This window comes from Drosophila persimilis, unplaced genomic scaffold, assembly GCF_003286085.1.
Source record: "Drosophila persimilis strain 14011-0111.01,24,50 unplaced genomic scaffold, DperRS2 tig00000191-arrow-pilon, whole genome shotgun sequence".
Lineage (NCBI taxonomy): Eukaryota > Metazoa > Arthropoda > Insecta > Diptera > Drosophilidae > Drosophila > Drosophila persimilis.
Window position 1 is genome coordinate 7,840,914 of NW_020825298.1, and position 24,367 is coordinate 7,865,280.

The 24,367-nt window shown below is 41.1% G+C and overlaps 1 long non-coding RNA gene across 1 annotated transcript; it reads right to left on the reverse strand.

Annotated features, from left to right (window-relative positions):
• Positions 1-5,907: 5,907 nt before the first annotated feature.
• LOC113565693 lies at positions 5,908-21,076 on the reverse strand. Its single transcript, XR_003408721.1, has 3 exons — positions 20,875-21,076; positions 19,108-19,447; positions 5,908-6,150 (listed from the first exon to the last, which is right to left on the reverse strand). It is a non-coding gene; the product is annotated as an uncharacterized LOC113565693 (long non-coding RNA).
• Between the last annotated feature and the right edge of the window lie 3,291 nt (positions 21,077-24,367).

Sequence of the window (24,367 nt, forward strand, 5' to 3'; positions counted from 1 at the left end):
AGACCGTGTCTAATCGATACGCAAGTCACGAGCAGCGGTGCAGTGCGGCGTCTAGGAAGCGACAACAAGCGGCGTTTCTTGTTGCAAAAGAGAAAAATCCATGGAAAAGTATTAGGTTTCAACGCACTAGAAAACCCACTAGGAACGGGTTTTTGTCGCCCAAAAACAGAAGAAGGAAGAGAGGTAGTGGGTCGCGCTGCTGCTGCTGTGCTGTGCTGTGCCCCCATGGGGCACTTTATATGCGTAAATTATCATTGGCTTTCCTTGCGCACCACCACGCACCAGAGGCACCACAATTACCAACAGCTTCGTGTGGTGCCACAGAGGAGTTCGAGCACGAGTGCGAGCCTAAACAATTAATAGCTTCAATTAGACCTACGGGCCGGATCGGCGTTCCAGTTCCAGTTCCAGTTGCGGCTGCGGCGTTCCATTGTCGGAAGCTATAACCATTTAGATATGGCTTTATTTGTGCGTAAATTTGATCTGTGAAATGTGTGCCAAGGCACGGACGGAGGCTGCACCTTAGAAAAGATACAACAGAATTGGGTGAGCAAAGTCCCATGAGAGAACTCTGAGGTTGCGGGTGCGTTCAATCTTTTAGCGACAACCAAATTAAAACTGCAAATACTTGACGTCTAAAAGCAGTTGACAATAAAATGAAGTGACTTCTCGCTATGGGAATTGAGTAAATGGAAGTTCAGACACCGCACTGTATGTTGTATCCAACCAGAGATCAGGCTCCGACTGGTTCTGGGTGGGGCATGGGCATGGCCACCTATTCGTTTAATCTATGCAATGTGTGAGGTGTTTGCGGGTCCAAGATTGCACGGCAATCAAGGCTTGTAAGCCATGTCTCTGGGAGGAGACTTACAGACAGACGACAACTTGGCAGCAATCAAAAGGAAAATGGTTGACAAATTGACTGAAGAAATAAGGTGATAAGTAAATTGATGGCTGAAAGTGATCCATTTAGTGGAGATTAATGAATTCAGATCACTTTTGGTGTTCTAATATAAAGATTTTAGGTATTTATTTATCCATCACTATCACAATGTCGCGCGTCATGCTGCTGCACCCCTCGGTCGGTTGGGCAGGAGCCAAGGCACTTTCTGCCTTTCCGTTTCCCTCCCTCTAGCTATGTATGAATTTATTTCAAAATCTTCTGATATAATCTGATATTACTCAACAAAATCAATAGTTGTTTTTGGTAATCCAATAACAGACGCATTTGGAGATACAGTGTTAGATAGAGATACAGAGATTGGGACACTAATCGGGGAGTGTTGTGTGTTAAATGGGGCTATTAGAATCTTTCTCTGTGAAGTAATAAGGTACTAATTGGATGACAAATTTGTATGGGAAATAACGAATCACACCTTTGGCTGAGCGAAGAGCTGTTTTATTTTCCATGTTTTCTTTTCAAATTAAAAATCTGGAAACTTGAATCTACAGATATCTATCTTTAATTACACTCTGAGGCCCCCACATTTATGACTTTGCAAAGTCTGTGGCTTGGTCATCTTTCATCTTGATATTTGCGACTTTTAGTGCTACATGTATATTGGGGCATGTAGCAAGTTCTCAGTCGACCCCCCGCCATTTGCGACTGTGCGCGCGACTCCAACTCCGATTCAAATGCAATTTTCATGCAATTTTGTGGCATTATTTATTAGATGGCCCCGTTGAAAGCGACACACACACATACACACACTGTGCCACAAAAAACTCCAAAGTCTCAGGCCTGCGGCGCTTGTGATTTATGCCACGCAAGTGTCAAAAAATGTCCTGTTGCATGCGTCGCCGCCGTCGGCATAGATTTTGGTCAGAGATAGAGTGGCCACACCACACCACACCACTCCCCCACCTATGCAACACATTGAACACATGCCACCATTCCTCCATTCCGGGGGAAACCATTAAAAAACAAAAAAAAAACTTTGAATTGCAATTTCATGGGTTTGCGGGTCGATTTTTTCTGTGATTGTGTCAACAGTATGGGCCATAAAAATGGCCGATTTAAACAAATTTGCGGCATTACTTAGAGCCACCGATCTGGTGGGGGGGATTATGGATTCAATTATAATAGAGAGGCGGGCGCGGTGGGGCAGCCACTTGGAAGCGCGTGTCGCCCATCCCCAGGAAGCAATTTTCTAGCACTGCCGCCAGATCCCCACGAAGAACAAATATTTATGTTGTGTTTTATGTTTTGGCAAGCCAAAAAACAAATAGAGGAAATCTCTTCAGAGAAGGAGAATGAATTCTGGCCAAGAGCAACGACTTCCAGGCAGAACCGGGAGAACGCGAGACCTGAGGACAGACATTAGCCGAAATGTGTGAAAAAAGCTGCAGAGTCGACGGCCCACGCATTTTCACAGATTTAATTTTTTTTGTTATAAATTTCTTGGTACATTTCGAGCAGCAGCAGATTGCAGGCAGGCAGCAAATTTGGAACGAATTTCGTGCAAGAAAAAAGTGTCTTAAAAAAAGATATTCCTCCCCAGAGATACCCCAGAAAGATGCGAAAATAGTATTAACATTTAGACCAGAGAATACCCTATGATTCAGCTGAAAAGTCAGCATAAAGTAATGAGTAAATGAACTCTTAGCAGTGATGGGGCGTGATTCTTAACAAAAACCATTCACATTATAGTATTTTATTGAAAATTACTCTTGGAGAATGGTGTGTTAGGTGTGATGCTCAACAAATTGAATGACTTTGGGGATAATAGGGATGTTCCTTCAGTAATAATTCAATGTACTCTCTCGTAAAGTGTCATATTCGACCTCAATTACCACCTATTGTTTCCAAGAACCCATTTTTCATACAAAAAGACACATGTACCTGGCTTATCCTGTATTAAATACATGATTTACGACCCCCCAAAAAACTCTTTCTTCTCGTTCAATATGCCCCTGACCCCCAACGAATGCAAGGGGTACACAAAGCGATGAACATGACGCAATGTAGCGTGTGATTTGGTTGCCAATTGGCAGCGGCTCTCTATGGACCCACAATTCATTTACATCTACATGCGAGTATTCATAAAGAATATGTCATGAATATTCGTGGATATATGTACACTGTATTCTGTGGGCTAAGAAGATGGCGCAAGATGACACTGGCCAAGGCCACTGGCACAGCTATAGCGAGCTCTGGGATCGGGGAAATCTGTGGGGAAATCTGCGAGGAAATCTTGTGAACTTGCGAGTGCTGCGACGACTGTCAGCAAAAGTCAATTTTAATAAACGCATTTTGTGGCAGGCGACAAGCGACTGGCGACAGGCGACAGGGCGCTGCTCCCAATATTTGATTAAGATCATCGCCGTGATGACGCCCATTCGATCATGGCCGATCATTATCGTATCGCGCACATCCGTATATATATTTATAAATACATAGACCTACTAAATTATACATACTATAAATAATGTAGGGCTATGGCTAATCTATGTGGTTGCGAGGGAGCGATTACAGGTTCAACTGATTTCAGAGCTTCAAAGCGAGTGAATAACAAGTGAATCAGTGGAAATCTATTCGAAATATATGGAAAAAGAGTCGAATCTAATATTGCGAATATTATGAACTATAGTGCTATATTCTAAAGGAAGATATTTCGGATTATATCTGCCACGAAAGATATTTCAATCAAAACATATCGAAATTTATGGAAAATTGAACAGTAAATGTCTTAAATGGATTTGAACGTAAACAAATACGGGTTAAGATCTAGGGAATTGATGGATTCGAGTTATAGAAAAGAATATTGATCGGAAATAATCAAAAATGATCAAAGGTTGTGTATTCCATACAAAATCAATCTAGGAATATCAAACGCAATCAATTTTTAGAATTAAAGTGGGTATAACAATGATGTTTCAATGAAATTGTATTCAATTATCCCTTGAAACACAATAAACAACACTTTATTTTCCCCTATCATTTCTTGATGAATTCAGATTTCAGCACAAACTAACCAGAATGAAATACTCAAGACTCAGTAGTTCTGTATGAACGGAAAGCCTTAGCCTTAGTTCTCTCTCTGTTTAATCAATTTCTTAATCTTTCAAACCCATAAAACCCAATTAATCTCCTAAAGATCAACTTGAATAAGGAATGATGCAATTTAATACAAGATTTCGTATTCATAATTCTTACATTGCAGAGCTATAATCTCTGGAGCCAAAGATTACAAAAGGAGGACACTGAACTCTCAGCTTTTTTTCATTTCTGAACTAATTTAAGGCTTGTACAGCATTGAAGTTTAACCCAAAGGATAAAGTCCACCATTTAGGGGCTTACGACATACGATTTTATATTCAAACATATGAAGTGCTATAAAGTTACCACTTGGATTCGGAATATTACGGAAAATCCCACCCAGACTCCCACTTACCGCTCATTCTTGTCGTATTTGCGAAATGTGACATGCTCCAGCAGCACCGAGGATTCACTTTGGGGCTCTGCGGATATACCCTGGGCACGCTGTCGCTGGAAGGTCTGTCCGGACTTGCGGGTGGCACCTGTGGCAGTGCTGGGGCCGCTACCGCCGCCCGAGGATCCGCCCGCACCGGCGGCACTGCTCCGGCTGAAGGGGAAGACGCTCTGGAATTTATCCAGATGGGATTTAAGCTCCGCTATTTCGTTGTCCTTGAACTGGAGGGCACGCTGCATTTCCTGGATCTTGAGATCCTTGGCCTGGATGATCTGTATGAAGCGCTCCTCCTGCGGCGTGGCAGCCACGTAGGCGGCCGTGTTGCTCATCATCAGCGTCGGCTCTCCCATGCCCACCGGTGAGGGGGTGGCCGAGCCGGGACTGGGGGCGCCACAGCCTCCGGATATCCGGAGTCCCTGCATCTGTTGCTGCACCTGCGCCAAGGCCAGCGTTGAGGGATGAGACAGTGGCAGCGGCTGCGCCTGCAGCTGCGTGGGCGAGTTGCAGGAAGCAACGGTTGCCGCTCCGGGTATTGCCACCGGCTGACTCGCTCCCGGATTACCGCTCGGACTCGGCTGGTGGTACGAGAAGAGTCCCTGCGTCTGGGCCTGGAGCTGTTGCAACTGCTGATAGCGCTGCTGCAGCTGCAGCTCCTGTTGATGCAACAGACTCCTGGGGTCCGTGTGCAGCTGCTGTGCCCCCGACGGCGGTGTGCCGTAGATCAGTGTGTGGGTGAGTACATCGGAGTGCGGCGGTGGGGCTTGTATCAGCCGTAGACCCGACGCCGTCTGTTCGAGGCCCAAAAGTCCAAGGTTATTACCCGCGGAGGGCAATGTCACGATGCCGACGCCGCCGCCCAGCAGATTATTATTATTGTTGTTGTTGTTGCTTGTCGCGGCGTAAGCGTTGTTGGTGTTCGCGGCGTTGTTGGCGACGTTCTGGACGATGCTCACCAGACCCAAGTCGGTTTGGAACTGATAGTTGGCGTTCGGCTCCTGCTGCATGCTGGCTGCTTTACGGATCTTCGGATCGCCGGCGGAATCGGAAACGAAATCGGAATCTGGTGATAGTACCTTCGTGTGGTTCGTGTGGTGCTGCTGCTTCGGTTTCCTACGATCTTCGGCACTGCTGTGACGGCGATAGCGACGCAGCTGTAGATGTGTCTGTTGTATCTCTGACTGTAGCTGTTGTATCTGTAGCTCTGTCCGCTGTATCTCTGTTTGTATGGAAGGTGTCTGGGATTTCTTGGGGGATTGTGGTGCTGGTGGGGTCTCCTTTTGGGGAAGTTTCTCCTCGTTTTCTGCCTCTATATCCGGTGGTTTATCCCTGTAATCCCTATGAATTATCGCTGGCTTTAATCTCTGATATTCCGCATAGAATAGATCTCCTCCCTTTCCGATCGGTTGCTGGTGTATCTGTTGCTGTTTCTGCGGTGGTGCTGTTGATGGAGTTGCTGTTGCTGTTGCTGCTGCTGCTGCTGCATCTGTGGTGGTGCTAGGTGGGCTATGGCTATGGCTGTGGCTATGGCTCTCGGCGGTGGTGCAGGTGCTGGTGCACTGTGGTTCATTTGTGCTGTGGCTGCTGCTTTGGCGATTGTTGTTTGTGGCTGGCCGCTTGGTTGCGAAGCACAGCCTATCAAAACAGAAACGCATCCTCCAGGCGGCTTGCAGAAACAACAGCCGCCACGGAAACGATGATCAATGGAGCAAACGAAGCCCTACGAATGAGGAGAGAAATAGTAAGAGAATTAGTTTAAGTTGTAGATATTTTCTTGTGGACAGAGATAATACCTAATAAAGTACCTGCACTAAAAATGAAAGAGAACAATGTTACTTAACAGTTCGATAAACATCGATAACACATCGATAATTAAAATCGATAATAATAGGAAATAATTCGATTGCTCTTCGATAAATAAATATAATGTCGATCAACAATCGATAACACACCACTAATCGATACCAAATCGATAATGGAGCGGAATTTGGGCACATATGTATGTACATATGTGGATCGAATTTCTTATAAGCGAACGGATATCATTCAAATAGAATAAAACAAAGAAGATAAACTCTAAACGGTCTATAATTTATAATATCGATAGACAAGGCTCGATATTTACAGAATGATTCAATCGTTCGTCACTTATCAAATCTAATCTACAGTTAATCTTTATAATCCATAGCTAATCTCCAATCTATAGCTGCACAAACTGATTTAGCAATCAAAGCCTTAATGCTTCAAATGAATGAAAAATATCCAAAGGGGGAAAAAATTCCTCGTAGGCGACCCCCTTTTTTCATCGTCTCTTCTTCGAAGCTAATTTCCCATAGAGCTCTGATATCAGACACACATTGGCTTATCATATCTGTTGGATATACAACCTCTTACATGATTTGACAAACTTTTTTGGGCGACACTCCTTAAGTCCATAGAGATATTATCACTTTCGAAACGTAGTTTGTATCTCCAAATGAGTTTCGTTTCAGGGAAATTCAAAGAATTTCATATATGAAATAGATAAAGTGGCTCAACGCTTATAGTTTGTTTGCTTATGCTTTTGTTTTCAGACACGTTTCAAGACAGACAATAATTCAAATGGAATGGCCAAGTAGAGTAGCTAAAAATAAAACCCGTCTAAAAACTAAACATGGTCTGGGGTACATTGTAAACAAAAACTACATATACGAGAAGAAAGAACAAAAAAAAACCCCCACTATAAACAAGTGTGGCAGGTTTTTGGAAGAACAAGCGGATAGAATAATAAGCAAAAACATTAATGAGTGGGCGGATCATGAGTGGATCATGGCATCCAAACAGTGATAGGATAGTATGTGGAAGATTGAAGATTATTCTTCGAAAATTCAAGTTCAAATCGAAGGTGAAGATCAGTCGGGGGAGTGCCTGAAGCACGAAGCACGAAGCATAAGAAGAAGACACTGTTGAGGAAGATCAGTTTGAGATGGCGGATGGGATGCGAAGAAGCTCTCAAGTGATCATCAGAAATACGATGGTATAATGGAAAGTTACCAGAAAGATACTAAAAATACCAGAGCAGAAATATGAGCGGAGAAAAATTACCAGAAAAATACTCGAAAATTTATAAATATAATTCATAATATAATATAAATAAAATAAATACCAGAAAAACAGAACAAATTTGAAGAATTTCCTATCATGAAAATTTTCAATATGTAAAAAGAGATCTGAAGATTAGTAAATTTTTGAAAGTGAAACCAGGGACTTCGTAATGAATTATCTGCTTAATTTCAGCCAAATTTGTTAATTTCAGAATTTTATCTTAATTTATTGATCGATTAAGATCTAACAAAAAACACTTCAAGAAGATCGTTAAAAAAACAAAAAAAAAAGTCTAAATAAAGATCACCTTCCAGCCATAAAAAAAGCACAGCTTGAGCATAAAGATCCGTTTGGAAACCTGTCCAAGATCATGGCTGAAGTTCTCTGTGGAGATCAGCGATCATACAGCATTCACCGTGAGGGTTAGGGCTCAGCGATGCGTGTCAGAGAAACGTCTCTCGAGACTACGAACACCCGCAATGTATCTTCAAACAATCGCTTCAGACGCACATTAGCATTGTTAATGATTGCACAGGGGATTAATGTACGATTCGTATGCGCTCGGGCTCGGGCTCTACATAAACAATGCGGGGAATATCGACATTGAGGGCTAGAAAACGGAGGAACGAACGGATACGGATATGAGAGATAGAAGATACGAGAGATACTAGCCCACAAAATGCGGGCAATTATCGATGGGTAATTACCCGCAAATTTTACTAAATGCAATTCCCGCGATCCGCACGCCGATCCAAAATAGTGGCAGTTCTTCCTCCAGAAGTACGAAAAACAGAAAGGAAAAAACAAAACAAATTGAAACAATTGATGGAAGTGCTCCGAACAGAGAGACGCTGCGGTTTTATTTATAGACACAATTGACGGGTACCCCCTTTAAATGTATCTGTATCTCTGTATCTGTCTGTCAATGAATTTGCTGGCTGGGTCTCGTGATCGGGGGGGCTGCCACTTAAGCGCAATTACGATTGCAATTTGTTTCCATCTCGTGGCCATAAATAAAAAGGAAACCAAACGAAAGACAGTCAGTCGACTTTCGTAATATTTTAAATGATTTTATATTTTTATTGTCATTTAAATGATCGGATGGCAACTCTGGTGGCAAACAGGTTCCCCTTTTTTTTTCTTCTTTCTTTTAATTAGTATTATGAAAACATTTATAAACGACTACATTTTGTTGAATGTCAACTCGGTTTTTGGCCGCTGGAGGAGAGAGGGTATTAACATCGAATCGATCGTGAGTTGAGTTCATTCATGCCACTGATAACACCCCAAATAAAACCCCAGCCCAAAAATATAAAAAACCAAGTCAAACTTATGCCAGAGAATCTTATATATGTACATATACATATTGTATATTGTATCTAAAGCTCTGACCATTTAGGGAAGTTCTCGGTGGACGACTGCGGCGTGACTTCTCGTAGAAATCCCTGACAGCCGCTCACGAATGCGTTAAAGATTGAAAGATACGCGCAATTAGTGTGTCATTATGATCGCTGATAGCGAAAGATACAACAGGTTGTAGATACAGCCTGTAGATACATTCTCAAGGCAGTTGTGCAACAAAGTTCAAATAGAATTTGGGCTCGCTGATTCCCTGGTTTTATGAGAGGATTAAAATCAATCAATAAGATAAATTTTAGTGCCAGGGAGAGAGGATGGATCTGCCGCTATCTTTTATCTGAATTTTTGAAAATAGTTCCAACTTCTTAGTTTTAAGTGAGCTTATATCTTTTCCATAAATCTCTGAAATCCTCCATATATGTACTTATGCAAAGCTCTGCGATCTTGAGCAATTGTTAAGTCATTCTCAAGGCTCATGTGCCTCGACAACAACGTTTCTTTTTGAATTACCATCAATGAAGATATAATTTTGGCCACATCTCCATTAAATCCTATCCAAAAATTCATTTTTGTAATCACTTAAATCCCTAAAAGGCATTGGTGGCCATTGATCGCTGATCATCTTTGACATCCCATCGATCCATCCATCAAAATCAATTCCCAAAAGCAAATATTTAAATCTTTGAGGCAAAATTTCTTTCGCTTTTCAGCAAATTGCAATCATCATCATCATTCCGTTGGTCATTTGCTAATCAAAACTGACATTCACGATCATTTCAGAGGAGCCAAGGCACATGGCAAGTGTCCCAGCTGTCAATCTGAGAGTCTCAGGGGAGGAGCAGAAAAGAGAGGGACTCTGAGGAGGAGACAGCGCCCCGACAACATCATGTTAAACAAACAACATAATGGGCCAGGCATGGGGCATGGGGGCATGCCAAAAATGCCATTCGCATTCGAATCATTTAAAGCATAATTAAGCGTTTAGTCAGCGACTGAATATCTTTTCCGCTCCACGCAAACACACGACAGAATTGAGACATCAATTGGAGAGAGTTATGTCAGCCATATTGGGGCATACACAGATACAGATACAGATACAGCAGATACTTAAATGTTGCTTCCTCGAAGTCGAAATTGAAACAAGAATTGTCTGGTTTTCACTAGGAGAGAATATTCCACACAAATTGATTGTCGGGGGAACTGGGAATTTCATTCCGTTTTCCATTTCTCGTTCGATTCCGTGCAATTATTCGAGTTATTTTCCATTCCAGTGTGGGTTTGTGTTTTTCAACATTTCTGTTCTGTGTGTTTTGTAATCAATAAAATTGTAATAAAAATTCAACGTTGAATCTCGAGTCGCGAGTCGTAAATTCTTATAGAATTGCAGGCGTTGACAACGCCATGACGAAGCCCCGTCGTGACCCGAGCTACAAACAACAGTTTTTTTGTTGTCATGGCCGCCGGTGGTGACCCCCGCACGCAAATTAACGAATGATTTACGCAAAATCAACGCCAAGCCGAGGCCTAAGATCATCGCTCATTAGTATGTTGTTACTGTGTAATGATACCCCGTTGTGTACGGAATGGAAGGGTCATTAGATTCGTGGAATTGAAAGATAAGAAAGAGTGTCAATGGAGCGTGGAATTGGGATATATTGAGGGAATAGTACGGTCCGGTTGGTGGCAAAGTAGGACGGATTGTGTGGACCCAAAGACGCAGAGCTGTACTCTCGATATCACTCTCTATCTCTCTCGCGGTATGACACTCACACTATCCGCATCCCGTTAATTCCGACGAATTCCGGAGAGAGTGGTCTGAGAATGAGAGTGCAGCGAAATTGCTCTCCCAGCAACAGCGGAAGAAAGAATAGCAACAACTGCAGTGAGAGAAGTGCATTGCGTGCAAGGAGCAATGGGAGAAAAAGAGAGAGAACAACAAACTGCGACTCACAAAATATTATCGCATCTCGCCATCGCATCACATCGCAATGCATTCCCTTATAGCACAACAAAAAAGTGTTGTCCCTCTCTGTCCCGCCTTCATAAGGCTCTTGATTTTACTGGGCCTATATCCTTGTTTTCCTGCCACTCTTTTGCCCCCACAAGAGCTCCAAATTCAGTACGTGCCTCCTCTCCCTATGCCCCATATAATTTACGTATTCTGCATAACTAGTGGGCATTCCATAGCTCGAAGTATTCCTTTCTTGTTATCTTTTCAATCTGTGTAATCTGTTGCTTTAGTTTTTTGCTTTAGTTAGGTTTTTTTTTTAGATTTATTTATCGTTTATTTTTGTTGGTTTACAAATGTTCATTAGTCCCGGCGACACGTCCGCTGATCGATCGATCGCTATGCCTCCGACTGCGACAGCGACTGCCTCCGGTCCCTCGTCCCTGGTTCCGCGGAAGGCAATTGATCGCCTGATAACACGAAAAAGACATTCAGATACGCGACAGAAAACAGTCATTCGATCGTTTCGTTTCGTTTCGTTTCGTAGGTTGATTTTGGTAGGTCTTTCAGTTGGTTTAGTTTCAGGCATTAAGTGTACTCATTCTGCCGGTACTTCTACGAGTATCTGTATCTCTATCTATGGGATAGCCACATGGAGACATTCGATACGATACTCGACTGTGACGCCAGTTTCTATGGCAAAAATTGGCGAATGCCTAAAACAATTTGGTATGAAACGCACGTTCGATCAATTAAAACCTTTGCACAGCGGGAACCAAAACGAAACGGGAGTGGTTTTCGGTGTTTGTTTTTTGTTTTTTATTTTTTGGAGACAGTCTCATGTCTTTACTTGAATTTAAAGCGATTTTAACAAAGATTGTTGAAGGGTTAAGGTAGCAGGTGAATGGGGAATGGGGAATGCCTCGAATGAATAAGAAGAGGCATTTCAGAGAAGTGAAGCGCACAGAAAAAACCTACAGAATAATTTCAGAATGAAAGAAAAACAAAATTAAATGTAGGGCATTCTTTGAATAACATGATTATTCATGGTCCCGAATCGGCATTACATACAATAATCGTAGAAAAACAAACAAACCCTAACTAATACTTCCCTAGCATTCCCAAATATAGGTATACAAATTCTAGATAAAACTAAAAACTAACTCCATAACATCTTGAATGTATTATCGCGATCTATTCAGCGATTCTTACAACATTCACATCTTTTATCTAGAGATTCGTCAAACTGCTGACATTTCAAGTTTCTTTCACAAGACAATTATTAAACGATAAACACTTTTAACCACAAAAACCTCTGAAAATGCCGCTTATGACCCAAAACAAGTTCTAATCGCATAATTTTTTGTGGTTTAGACTTTTGCCAGTCATGAAGAAGTATTCTGGTGAAAAATGATTAAATAATGAATGAAAATGAGAGAGTACACAAAAAGATAAAACTAATTTCGAAAGAAGAAACATTTTTTAAGGGATTTCACAATTATTATTCAGGTTTTTTTATGATGAGATTAGAGCGCACAACATTTAAAAGATAAATAAAGGGATTTTTGAACATACTAATAAAAATGCATTTCTTAACCATCCTTAAAAATCCCAAACGATCGTTTAAGTTTTTTTCGGAATAAAAGAATGAGAGTATTATGTTATAATCTGGAGAACCAATCATTTTCTAATGATTTTCGAGAGGCTAATCCAATAATCGGGGAGGATTCTGAATGACCCACATCCCCTTAGAGTTAGAAAATAACTCCTATTCAGAAGAATAATAACTATATTACATCGGGCGATCTGCATATCGCTATAGTGCTGCAAACGCATTCCTTAACCATCCAGTTGCCATCGAATTTCTACATTTCAAGGCGCTCCTTGATGATCATTCATGCGCCTTACGACTTTATAAAGTTGTTAATGCATTCCTTAATGATCCTCCAAGCGATGATCATTCATCTAATGGAGCCTCTATCTCATCTGCCACATTTGTAACTCTTTCTTTGTAGGAAACCCACTCGCGCAGCCTTTCTTGGGTCTGGCATCAAACCAATTGGAGCGATGGTTGGATGGACCCCACAGAAGGCGCCCCCCTTCCTAGCGTCCCCTCATCATCCGTTATGACAGTTGTCGGCTACTGGAATATCTTGCCGATACATTCGAATGCCTGGTGGCCTGTCACATGACTGTCATCCGCAGGAGCCGTCACTCACTCTTCTCTTTGGGTCTTTGCTTGGCTCTTTCTTCTCCTCTTCTTTCAGGCATTAATTAAAACGTTACACACACACACACACACACACAGATACCGGTGCACATGCGCACATACACTCACAGATACGAGTACACACTCGATTAAGGAAAATTGCACGCCTGGGACGGGACGCTGGTGAAAACGTAAAAGGAAATTACCTTTCGAGAGGCAGCAAAATTCTCGTAAACAATTTGCACTTTTAATGAACACACCACAAAAACGGGGGTAGAAAAAAGCACCAGAGGATTGCACACACACACACACGCACACAAACACGCGAGACGCGAGATGCGAGATGCGATTCTGTGGATACGAAACGATCGGTTGGATACGGATACGGAGTATCTTTAATTAATTGGTGAGACACAGTCGATGGGGAGCAACTCTACTCTACTCTACTCTCCGATCCGATCCGATCCGTTGTATACCGTTTGAGCGTCGCTCGAGAAATGAATCGAGGGATTGGCGTGTGTTCGGGCGACGATCGTAAGAGGCGGCTATCGATAGTAGTTTGTGGCAGAGCGAGAAAAGAGAGAGAGAGAGAGGGCTAGTGAGAGAGAGACAGCGTTGACAGCGAGTCAACTGCTGCAAACGTTGTTTGTTATCGAAGTGAACCCCAGAAGCGTTTTCGCCTGACGTTTCGGTTTCGTTCGTTTTGTGTGTGGTTGTCGTTTAAATTAAAACTCGCAATTTGGCTAAGAAAAAAACCAGTTGAAATGCACACAAAAAGATACTTAGATACAGACACTCTCGTACGCACTCTCCAACACATGTGTGATCTATGGATATGGTAGGCATATGGGTGTCTACGCCCTGTGGCTGGCGGTCTCTGATTCGTGCGTTGCGGCCGCCAACAGATCGTTCAGTCGTCCAGATCATAATAGTAGCCACACAGTACACAGTGCTGGCTAAAAGTACATGCACACACATACAGTGCTGGCTAAAAGTGCATTTCCATTGACAATCTAATTGCTCGACAGCATGCAACGTAGTATTGGAGTATCGGAGTAGAATGAAAAGCGTTTCGGGGCAGCAGCAGCAGCAGCAACTGCCATGCAACGGTGGCACACGCATGGATCGGCATGGGGTATCCTATCGATACCCTACTTGCATATTTATGAGATCCACGCAGCACCCAGGGGCCACCATTTAACTTCGTTGGTGATTTAAAGGATATGCCAGTTGACATCTTAATTGCTGCAACGACTTCGCAGGGTTTTCCATTTAGATAAAATGGGAATACCCTTGGAATGACATTTTCCAAAACAATCCAAGAGGAATATCAATTTAATTTAGCTTAAAGAATTTTAATTAAAATTTTTCAAGGTGTAATTATAAAAAAAGATAGTTTTAAAAGCTCAATTTAAAATCTGGTTTACGGTTTATGGTTTACAAGGCTTTTATATGTTTAAGATTTAAGTTTTCTTAGCTATAAGACGTTAAAAAAGAGCTTTAAATCTAATATCAAATAGACACTTTCGGATCAAAATAAAATAAATATTAACACCAACAAATGTTAAATATTAGGAAATCTCCATTTACCCATAAGCCGCTTGTTAATCTCCACTATTTTTCTTTTTTTTATCGCAAAAATATTTACCTTAATTGCATTTAATATCTCTATTTAAGACCCATGACCTTTATTATCATATTTCACGGCATTCATGGCTTTCAAAAAACATATCACGCATACGCAGTGTTGACAGCATGTGGGAAATTGACATAAAATTTCCACAAGAAAACCTGTAGGACCAGCAGCAACATTCATTCCTTCTGGTGTCGCACACTCAATGGATGATTTATTGCGGGGATCGCAATCCTATTCTCTCCCCCCGTTATTCTCTTTTTCTATTCTCCAATCGCTCTTTCCTTTTGTGTGTCACAATCAGAAAAGCCTGTTCCCTGCCATCGATTGCTGCTTCATGGCTCCTGCATTCATGCGAAAAGCGTTTAGGGGCAACTGATTTATTTATAATAAACAATATTACGACTGCAACTGGAAATATAATCAACAAAAGAGGCAGAGAAAAGGGGGGAGAGCTCTACAGAGGGGAAGAGAAAGAGAGAGGCAGACATGCAAAAAGTAATTTCACGTGGGACGTGATTTCATGTGAATATCAAAACATTATTAAATTATTTCGCATGCAAATCGTTGTGGAAAATCCAATGGAAACTCTCACAAAAGATACAGATACATTTGCATCTGTGTCTAAATGGTTCGTTGCGTGCACTGATTGGAGCCACAGCCACAGACAGACAGGGGCTTCGCTGCGGGGGGCTGAGTCCCCCGCATAATTTTCATCCCCCTTTTGCGTATTGTGCGGCTCCCTACGCCCCTGGGGATCCATCGATAGCAGGTTGTTTTCTCTGTTGTATTTTCTGTTTGCATTCGGCGACGGCGACATTGGCGGAATTTGATAAGGCGTCGTGTCTCGATTTGTGAGTGGAGTGGAGCGTTCCCCGTATGGGTAATAATTATACAATATATTTAATATTTAATTGACGCAATCGAAAGGTTATTTGGGCGGCAACAGAGTCACCGCCACAGCCACTGCCACACAATTGAGTGACAGAAAACACACACGCACTTCGTGTGTGGTGTGTGGGTGGGGCAGTGGAAAATCTATGAATGCGGAAAAGATAACTAAAGCAAAGTAAAACTACAAAGAAATCAATAAAATTAATTAAAGAGAACTCTAAAATTTCTTATGACTATTATATCTAGGAAATCGTGGAATAAATATATGTACATATATTCTAGTAGATGCAATATATATAGATTCATGATATTCTTCCAATACTCTATACATGAACCCCTTTTTTAGGTACTTTATGATAAAAGAGACACATTTTCTATGATGAAATCTGATGAACAAAGAGGATATAATCGAATCTTCTTACACATTTCTCTCTACGAATGCTATATCCCATATTCCATATAAAATTCTCTTTCAGTACTCCCTCTCCAGGAGAAATTCGAATTATTAGTATAAAATATTTAAAATTTGAATGTTCCGCCAATAAATCAGCTGGGTATTTGAAATCAGTCTGGCAGCACTGTTAGTTTTTCAACATGCTTAGCAACATGTTTTGGCAACATCAAGGCTGCAATATCTGTTGAAAAGCTGTAAAAATTTGCAACAATTTTTTAGCAATATTTTCATTGGTTGCAAGGTAAAAGAATTGAGAAAATAAAATGAGAGAAATTGAAATAGAATAGAAAAATTAAGAGAATACCAGGGCTGGATTTTGATGATCGCCAGCTGATCACCAGGGCTGACACACATAAAGCGCGTAAATTCAAATAACATTGCTTTCAGACGTATCATATATGTACATTGTTTACATTACGTACATTAGCGATCGTACTTATTCTCTCACTGGGTGGGTTCTCTTTAATGAAACTCTTTCCAGCTGTTTCACAGATCAAAGAGACGGCAGAGAGAAATAAGGAAAGAGAGCCGAAACCAAAGAGAGCAAATATTTATGTCATACAACGTAAGCAAACGTAAGAAAGCTCTCTTAAGATTTACGCTCTTTTGAAACCAATTTAATACATGAACTTTTATAAATTAAAAAAACCCGGTGTTTGATTTTAGATGTTTCCTTTTTCAAAATTGATTGGCGTTTTCTGCTGTTGGTTTTTCTTTTGTTAATATTGCATATTGGACAAAAATTTGATATGCGACTTAAGCATTTTTTTCTCGAAACTCGACCCGAAAAAGGGGCACGTCTTGGGGGCCACAATAAAGAACGCGCAAAAGAAAAAACAAAACGAAAAAAGAGATTCCAAAACAAACTGCTTAGCGGTAAAAAATATATTTTCTGGAAAGGGGAGCGAGAATCAGAGGGAATGGTTGGGGGGAAATCTAAGATCTGCGAAAACTGAAGATCTGACAGTCTGTTTATTTATTATTCGGAATGGAATTGACAGGGGGAACGCCAGTGCAGTGCCAAATGATATGAGCGATAAACAGAAACGGATTCGAATTCGAAACGTTGTTTACGACAAATTTAAATAAATACAAACAATATAAAATTCATGATATGGAGAATGATCGAATGATTTCTTTGGTGATTCCTAATGCAGGATATATTGAATCCACAACTATAGTTTCTTTCTAATTTTGTCCAAAGTGAAAACTTAAATTCCTTAATAAACTCTTCCATTTGGGAGATATCTTTCTTAGATATTCAGACATAGATTAGATTAGATTAGATTGCTCAGACATTTCCCGTAGGAAAGATCGTTCTTATATCACAGAAAACAGTTTATTTTATTTGATATTCAACATGATAAATCATCCAAATTTGATTAAAATTGGTGGCTATAAAATATGCATACATATATCAGATCTAAACCTAGCCTTGGCTAAAAAGCTAATATATCGAACGATATATTTTACCTGCACTAAGATCTATAGATTCTATAACTATCGCTCTTCAAGAAAACCTTGATTTTTGCTTGGTTTTTTTCGCACAAAGAACTTGATTCTTTGTCATTCCACTGAAAAACACTTCCTTGTATCCCATGAAATGCCCCTCCTATCATATATTATTGTGTTGTAGAGCCAAAGCCAATATTATGGAATTCTGAACGCCGGTAACGAATTTTCCAATTGCGACTTAACTTTGAAAATACACGAGTACCTACGATTGTATGGGAAAACATATAGAATTTCCAAGCCAAAGGCAATTTATTTACTCAAATAAAGTCTGTAATTTCTTTTCATTTCGGTGACAGCTGTTGTGCAACTCCCAACATTTTCTTAGATAAGGTTTTTTTTGTTTACTAGCAAATAGTACGAATAGAAGCCCCCATAAATAATTTTACACTTGAAATCTGCGCAGTTGTAAGACACACCACACCCCAACCCCACTCCGAAAATTCAACGAAAACAAATCGAAATAGTCAGCGATTTTTCACTGATTGTTTGTTCATTTGTTTGCTAAACTTTATGACAAAAATTCTATAAATAAAGTCGAAGCAAACAAAGCGAAAAACAAATCAACAACGTGCTTTGTTCGTCTACGGATCGCTTCGAATATGCCATGTAACGAAAGAGCTATAAAACCGCAGCGCATTACGTGGCTCAAGAGCAGATTTCCCTGGATATTCTTGCGGTGTATTGGATCAGTTCTGTTATGGAGTATGGAGTCTGCCATGAATCATATCATCTCATCCAACAAGAAAGAATAGATTCTGGATCTGAAACCATAGATACCCTTGAAAATCGATTGATTTCTAATGAGGTAGGAAGCTATGTATATATAGATGATTATTGATAACATTCGAACAGAAGACTCGCAGAACAGAATCTATAATTTTTGTATTGGCTGGAATTCTCTACTCTTGGAATTTCTGGTCTGAATGATTCGGATTCCAAACTATAAGGATCCACAAACCCAATGTCAGACTCAGTGACTCAACCCATTATACTCCCACCCACGCAACTACTCATAGGGTATGATATTCATACGACAAAAAAGAAAACAAGGGCTTTGGACCCTGAGTCTCCTTTACTCCATTGATTATTCAATGCAAGCACAAGGGCAAGCTTTGCATGAGTAAGCGAGATAGCGTATACTAGCAGAAGGGAGAAGTGAAATACGGCGACGACTTAAGGGCGCTCGAATAAGTCGGGGGCAAACAATACATATGTAGTTCATATGCAAAGGCCGCCCCGATCTGTTGTCGATTGTGCAATCGGAAATTTGTAGGCGGCATAAATCCATAAATAAATAACGCCGCCAATGAGCAAATACCAGACAACGGACAATAATTGCATATTAAAGCGAGTATTAAGGAAAATATTGCATTGTAGCGACTACTGCATACCCATTACAAAATACGGGTATAACTTTGCAGAATATCAACAATAATCTTTGAAGATGGTCGTTTTTTTGGGGTTTTTATCATTATTAACTTTTTGTGCGATGACGTGGCACCACATACCACACTCCGATTTCCATTCTTGGATATACCTTACAAATACTAGGTATAAATATATGTAGTATAGGAAGCTTACATTTTGAAGAAATTCCAGAGTCAAAACAAGAAGAGCGCGCAGTATGATCTCCTCTCCTGATCTCAGCTTCCTCTTTGCACGTTTTTCTTCTTCTACGCCCGCTTTTGATGGATGGCTGGCTCCCGCTCAGCCGGCTTTTGGCTGAAGAAAGTTGCGTCTGGTCTGGCCTGCCTCCACTTGTTGATGTCGCTCTCGTTTCTGTATTACGCTTTGCCTTTGCTCTCCGTTAATTCCACAGGAAGCACAAAATTAAAGCGAGTGCATGCCAGAGAGCGTCAGCAATTGCTGCACTTTTGTTTTCTTGTTTCACTTTTCTCGCGTGTCTTTTCCACTTGATTTTCTATGAAATTGGGCATTAAAATGTAAATGTTATTAGACAGAGAGCGCGAATGACAGATGAGAGAGCGACAGAGAGAGAGAGCAAAAGACAAGACATTGAGAGAGAGAGCGATCAAACAAGTGTATTAGTGGATCCTCTCACTCGCACTCGTTGTGTTATTGTTATCACCTGAGTCAAAGGTACAGTGGAGTCACGTATTATGGTACTCTTTTGGACACAAACTTTATTAAGTTTGAATTTTTCTTAGAATATGATTTTAGATATTCGTCACATCACGTTTCACTATACAGAAAATTCCCCTAAAAAACTTTACATGTCAAATCCTTCATTCGAGGTCTAACTGTGTGACCCACTCTCGCGCTCTGAGAGTCACTTTTCACGTTCTCACTCTGCCTGTTTTTGTTATCGTTCGAGTCGAAAGTACAGTGGAGACTCGACTTATTTTTAGCACATTGTTTCACATCGCGTGACATTTACTGTAGGTATTAATTGCTCTCTTGAGGACTCTCTGGTTCTTACAGTGAAAACTCCCCATAAGACTCAAAATATTTAATTTATACAATTTGATTTTCCAACAATCAATAATTGTATTAGATAACACTCCGACTTTCCTTCTGTTCACTCTCAAATTTATAGGAAATTCTTCCAAGGGTTTGTTTCCTCCGCTCGAGGCCCAACTGTGCTGTTCACTCTTGCGCTCTTTTACTCGATTGTTTTCTCTCGCGCTCTGCATAGTTTGCTGCTCTGCTGCTGCTGCTGCCAGCGTAGCGTAGTTAACCAACAACAACAATGCTACAGCAACAACAGTACTGTTGCTAAAAATAGATCCGCGGCGGCGAGACAGAAAGAAACAGCAGCGAAGGCGGCAACCAACGCGCACAAATTGGAAAAAAATTGTGTGCCAAACAACAGCCACAAAAGCAACCAGAAGGGAGGAGAGGAGAAAGGAATGCCAGGCAGCAGGAGAAACAACAGCAAAAGAAGGAAATGCGACGCAAAAATGCAGTTGTTCCGAAGGGCGAAAAAGTGAGACAGAGATCGCACGAGTTGGGGCTAAACGCCACGACGAAGAGGATCACTGGAGTTTTCTATTGTCAAGTGGAAAATCTTCTACTTCTACAAAATGCGTCATGCTGCAGCTTACAGAGAGGGGGGAACGAATGTTTAATTCAATGCAAGCCAAAGCTCTTTAAGTTATTAAATTTCCACTAAAACGTTGACTAAAATGTCAAACGGATGAGAGCGTGCGCTGCTCGCTCTCTCTCTCTCTATCTCCGTCTCCGATGCTCTCCCATTTACTGCCCCCGTCACTGTAAAAAAAACTGCATTCACATGATTTTCCTGCGTTTTCTATGAACTTTGTTCCGTCATTAGGGTTTTTGCTTTGTTTAAATTAACATTTTTAAAGTTTTTTCGTTAGACTTTACATTTTACGGTAAATAGTTGCACATATGGAATAGCACTAAGAATTGAGCACACATGCCCTCGCACGCTCTGCGAGAGTTGGAGCCTAGATAGATCGAACGACTAGCCTAGCTGGCCCGTAGAACAAAACAACGCGGAGCAACTAGAAGAGAGCACGCACACACACGCGCACAACGTTTTTCGCGGGACAGAAGCGAACGAACGCGGCGAAAGAAAAAAACACAATGAGAACGCGGCGCAGTGGACAGAGTCGTTGGAGCCGTTGGAGCACTACAAGACCCCCACAACAACAGAAAAACAGAGAGTGGAGCAGATAAAGTGAGAGAGGGAGAGCAACAACAGCAGGTAGCAAAGGTAAACTAAGGTAGGGTAAGGCTTTTACATTAAATCCTCCTATGATATTTTGGCATGCCTCACCTTGTTTAAATACACCTTGCCTCTAACTAAGCCGGCGCCGACAGCGGCTGCGACGCTCAGCACTTGGACGTGAGCAGGACGTGGGCAGTGGAACGTGGAGTTTTGATTCTTCTTGCAAATCAGGTGGAACAAATCGATTCTATCAATCATGGCGGTGGTTTTTGGATGCTCGGTTATTGCTGTATCTCCGCGGATTACCTTGAAAGTCGGTCAAAATCAGGTCGCGATCGGTGCTACCACATAATTCCCCAATTAATATTAATCTTAAGACTATGAAATCCCCCCTATTAATGGATTTATTTTCCACTTTAATCTTAAGTGGAAAACTTTTTTCTAAATGCATTTAGTTAGCTGAAGTTTTCAAAACTTTATTAAACTTGAGTCCATTTTGCTGAACATTTTGGTTTGATCGTTAATCGAGGGATTAAATCTCGATAGATTTGCAGACCGATAGATCTGGATTTTGATCGATATAAGTTTACACAGTGGCGCTAAGAGCGAAAGCGCCATCTTTTGTTTAACACGGATTGGCCCTCTTCTGTTCAAATAAAATCTATGCGGACATGCAGATGGCGCCAGATAAATTCCCCGTATTCACGTTGCGGATTCTGCGATTTTGGGTTCCATTTATTGCTGTTTGGCGATTATGACGCTGTAGTTACAGAAAACAGCCATTTTACGGACACAAGTAGGGGCGGAGCTACTGAGCAAAAGTACCAAATGGGAAATCTTAGCACAAAAAATCGGGGCGGAGTCAGAGAGATAAAGTACCAAACAAAGGGAAATCTTAGCAGCGATTTTTCTGCAGTTAATATATGTTTAATAATATAAAATTATTCATTAAAATGATATATTATTATTTTAAAATTCTGATCAAATTTTTATATATTTTGCCCGATCAACTTCCCCAAGGAAAAGAGATCACAAAAGGCCCTCTCTCAACAACATTTACATTTCCCTCAAGAAGGCGTTCCAAGAAATAGGCGCCCAAACACCACCCACCCACCCACTCTTCTGCTGCGTCGCTGCTCTGCTCTGCTCTGCTGCAGTCGACGTCCACTGCGAGGGAGTGACAGGCAAGAGTTTGAGCAAGGCGGCAGGAAAAGTTGATTAGATGGATTTCGTTTGGTTTTTGTGTTTTTAATCACACACCAATTTCATTTATTAAATCTTCGCATCAGCATTTCATTTTTCGTATTTTCTCTGGCTCTTTTTCCATCTCCCTTTCTCTGTCTATGCTTGCCACCTCCTGCCGTTCGTTTACGGTTCTTGTTGGGTGTTTTCCCTCTCCCTCTCCCTCTACTTTTTGTACCTTTTGCTCTTCCGACGGCATATTTGACTTGTGTATTTTTGCTGTTGTTACGGGTATACCTCTTAGTAGAGGGTATTACGATTTTGATCGGATTTTGGGGAACGTAGAACACTCGGTCGCTGTATGATATATAAATATATAGATATTTGATCAAGATTTGTTGCTTCATCTGCCTGAAACACCCTACTAAACCGGAAGATTATTCAATACATGGTTAGAGATTCAAATTAGAATTTCACAGAAACATTTAAAATGATATTGCAATATTTGTTCATAAAACAGCTCCCAAGGGAACGCTAGACCTGCAAGGGTATCAAAAGCTTCGGCGTAGAAAGGCGACCTTTCCTTGCCTCTCATTTTGTTGTTGTTTGTTGGTTTTGGCTTTCTCTATCTCTTTTTCCCACACGCTTTTGTTTATTGTTTCTCAGTTTTCCTACCATGCGTGTGGCTGTGTGCTTGCGTGTGTGTGTCTGTGCGTATTGTCACGAGCAATTTGAGCTGCCGCTCCCGCTCCCTCTCTCTCTATCACTCTCTATCGCCCAGTGCCCTCGGCCAGGACCGACTGCGCAAAAACTTTTTACAAAATGAAATCGTTTTCGTATTAACAATTTCATTAAAATTAAATTACTTTTATTATTCCGACAGAATCATGCAAACAACAACAGAGAAGGAGATAAAGAGAGCTTTCCCTGGCCTCTCTCCACACGACCCATTCACACTCCTCTCCTCTCCCTCCCCCCTGTTGTTGCCATCTCCTTTCACCTCTCCCTTTATCTAGCCAAAAAGCTTGGCGTCTCTTTTCTTCAGCTGTCAAACAAATTAATTGCGCTTTTAATTGATTTTGTTGGCTTTTCGGTGAGAGCGAAAGAGCCAGAGAGAAGCAGCGATGTGTGTGTGTGTGGGCAGAAGGAGAGAAAGAGCGAGAGAAAAATCGAGTAATTTAACGGAATTATGGCTAGTTAATGGTGTTTGTGGGTGGGAGGGAGAGGAGGGTGAAGGCGATCCAAAGATCTTCTGTTGGAAGAATGGGAATTGCGCTTCGGGATGGAGCTTTTGATGGAGAAATTTAGTGTTACAGGGAGATAAGAATCGAGGCGAATCGTTTATATTTGAATATTATAATGATATCAATCAAGAATGGGCAGAAACTTTACTTTATGTCAAGAACTCACCTAACCATGAAAGTGTCTATATCCGTATATTATATCCGTGAAATTTTTGAGCCGTTCTTTGTTTTTGAAACCTTGAATGTAAGAGATTTGAATAGTTTTAGAAAATTTGTGGCATCCACTATGTTAAAATTATAGTGCTATTTAATAAATAAATAAAGAATAAAGAATTCTCATATAATTTTTGGTACAAAAAAAGACTTAAGAAAATGAAGTCCCATGTCAATGCTTTTCATTCAATGAAACGAAATTCAAATAACACCCATCATAAATCAAATATTCACCAGTTATAGCGCAAAGTACTTAAGTAAAAGTAAGCGTATCATAAATAAAAAATTCCCCACTGACTTTTTCTGCCCCGAAAAATAAATAACTTTGAATGCGCCCCATTCTCATTTTCCTTTCGACCGAGTCGTACAATCCAGCCATTGGTCCTTTGGCTCCTTTCACTCTAATTCTGTTTAGCCATTTATTTTATTTAGGCATTTCATAGAGCGATTACCATTTATCCCTACCGCCCATTACCCCTCGATTATGGCCAATTGCAGGCGAGGCGGCCGAAATGGAGTCCTCGAGCTTTCAGCCAAATGATGCGTA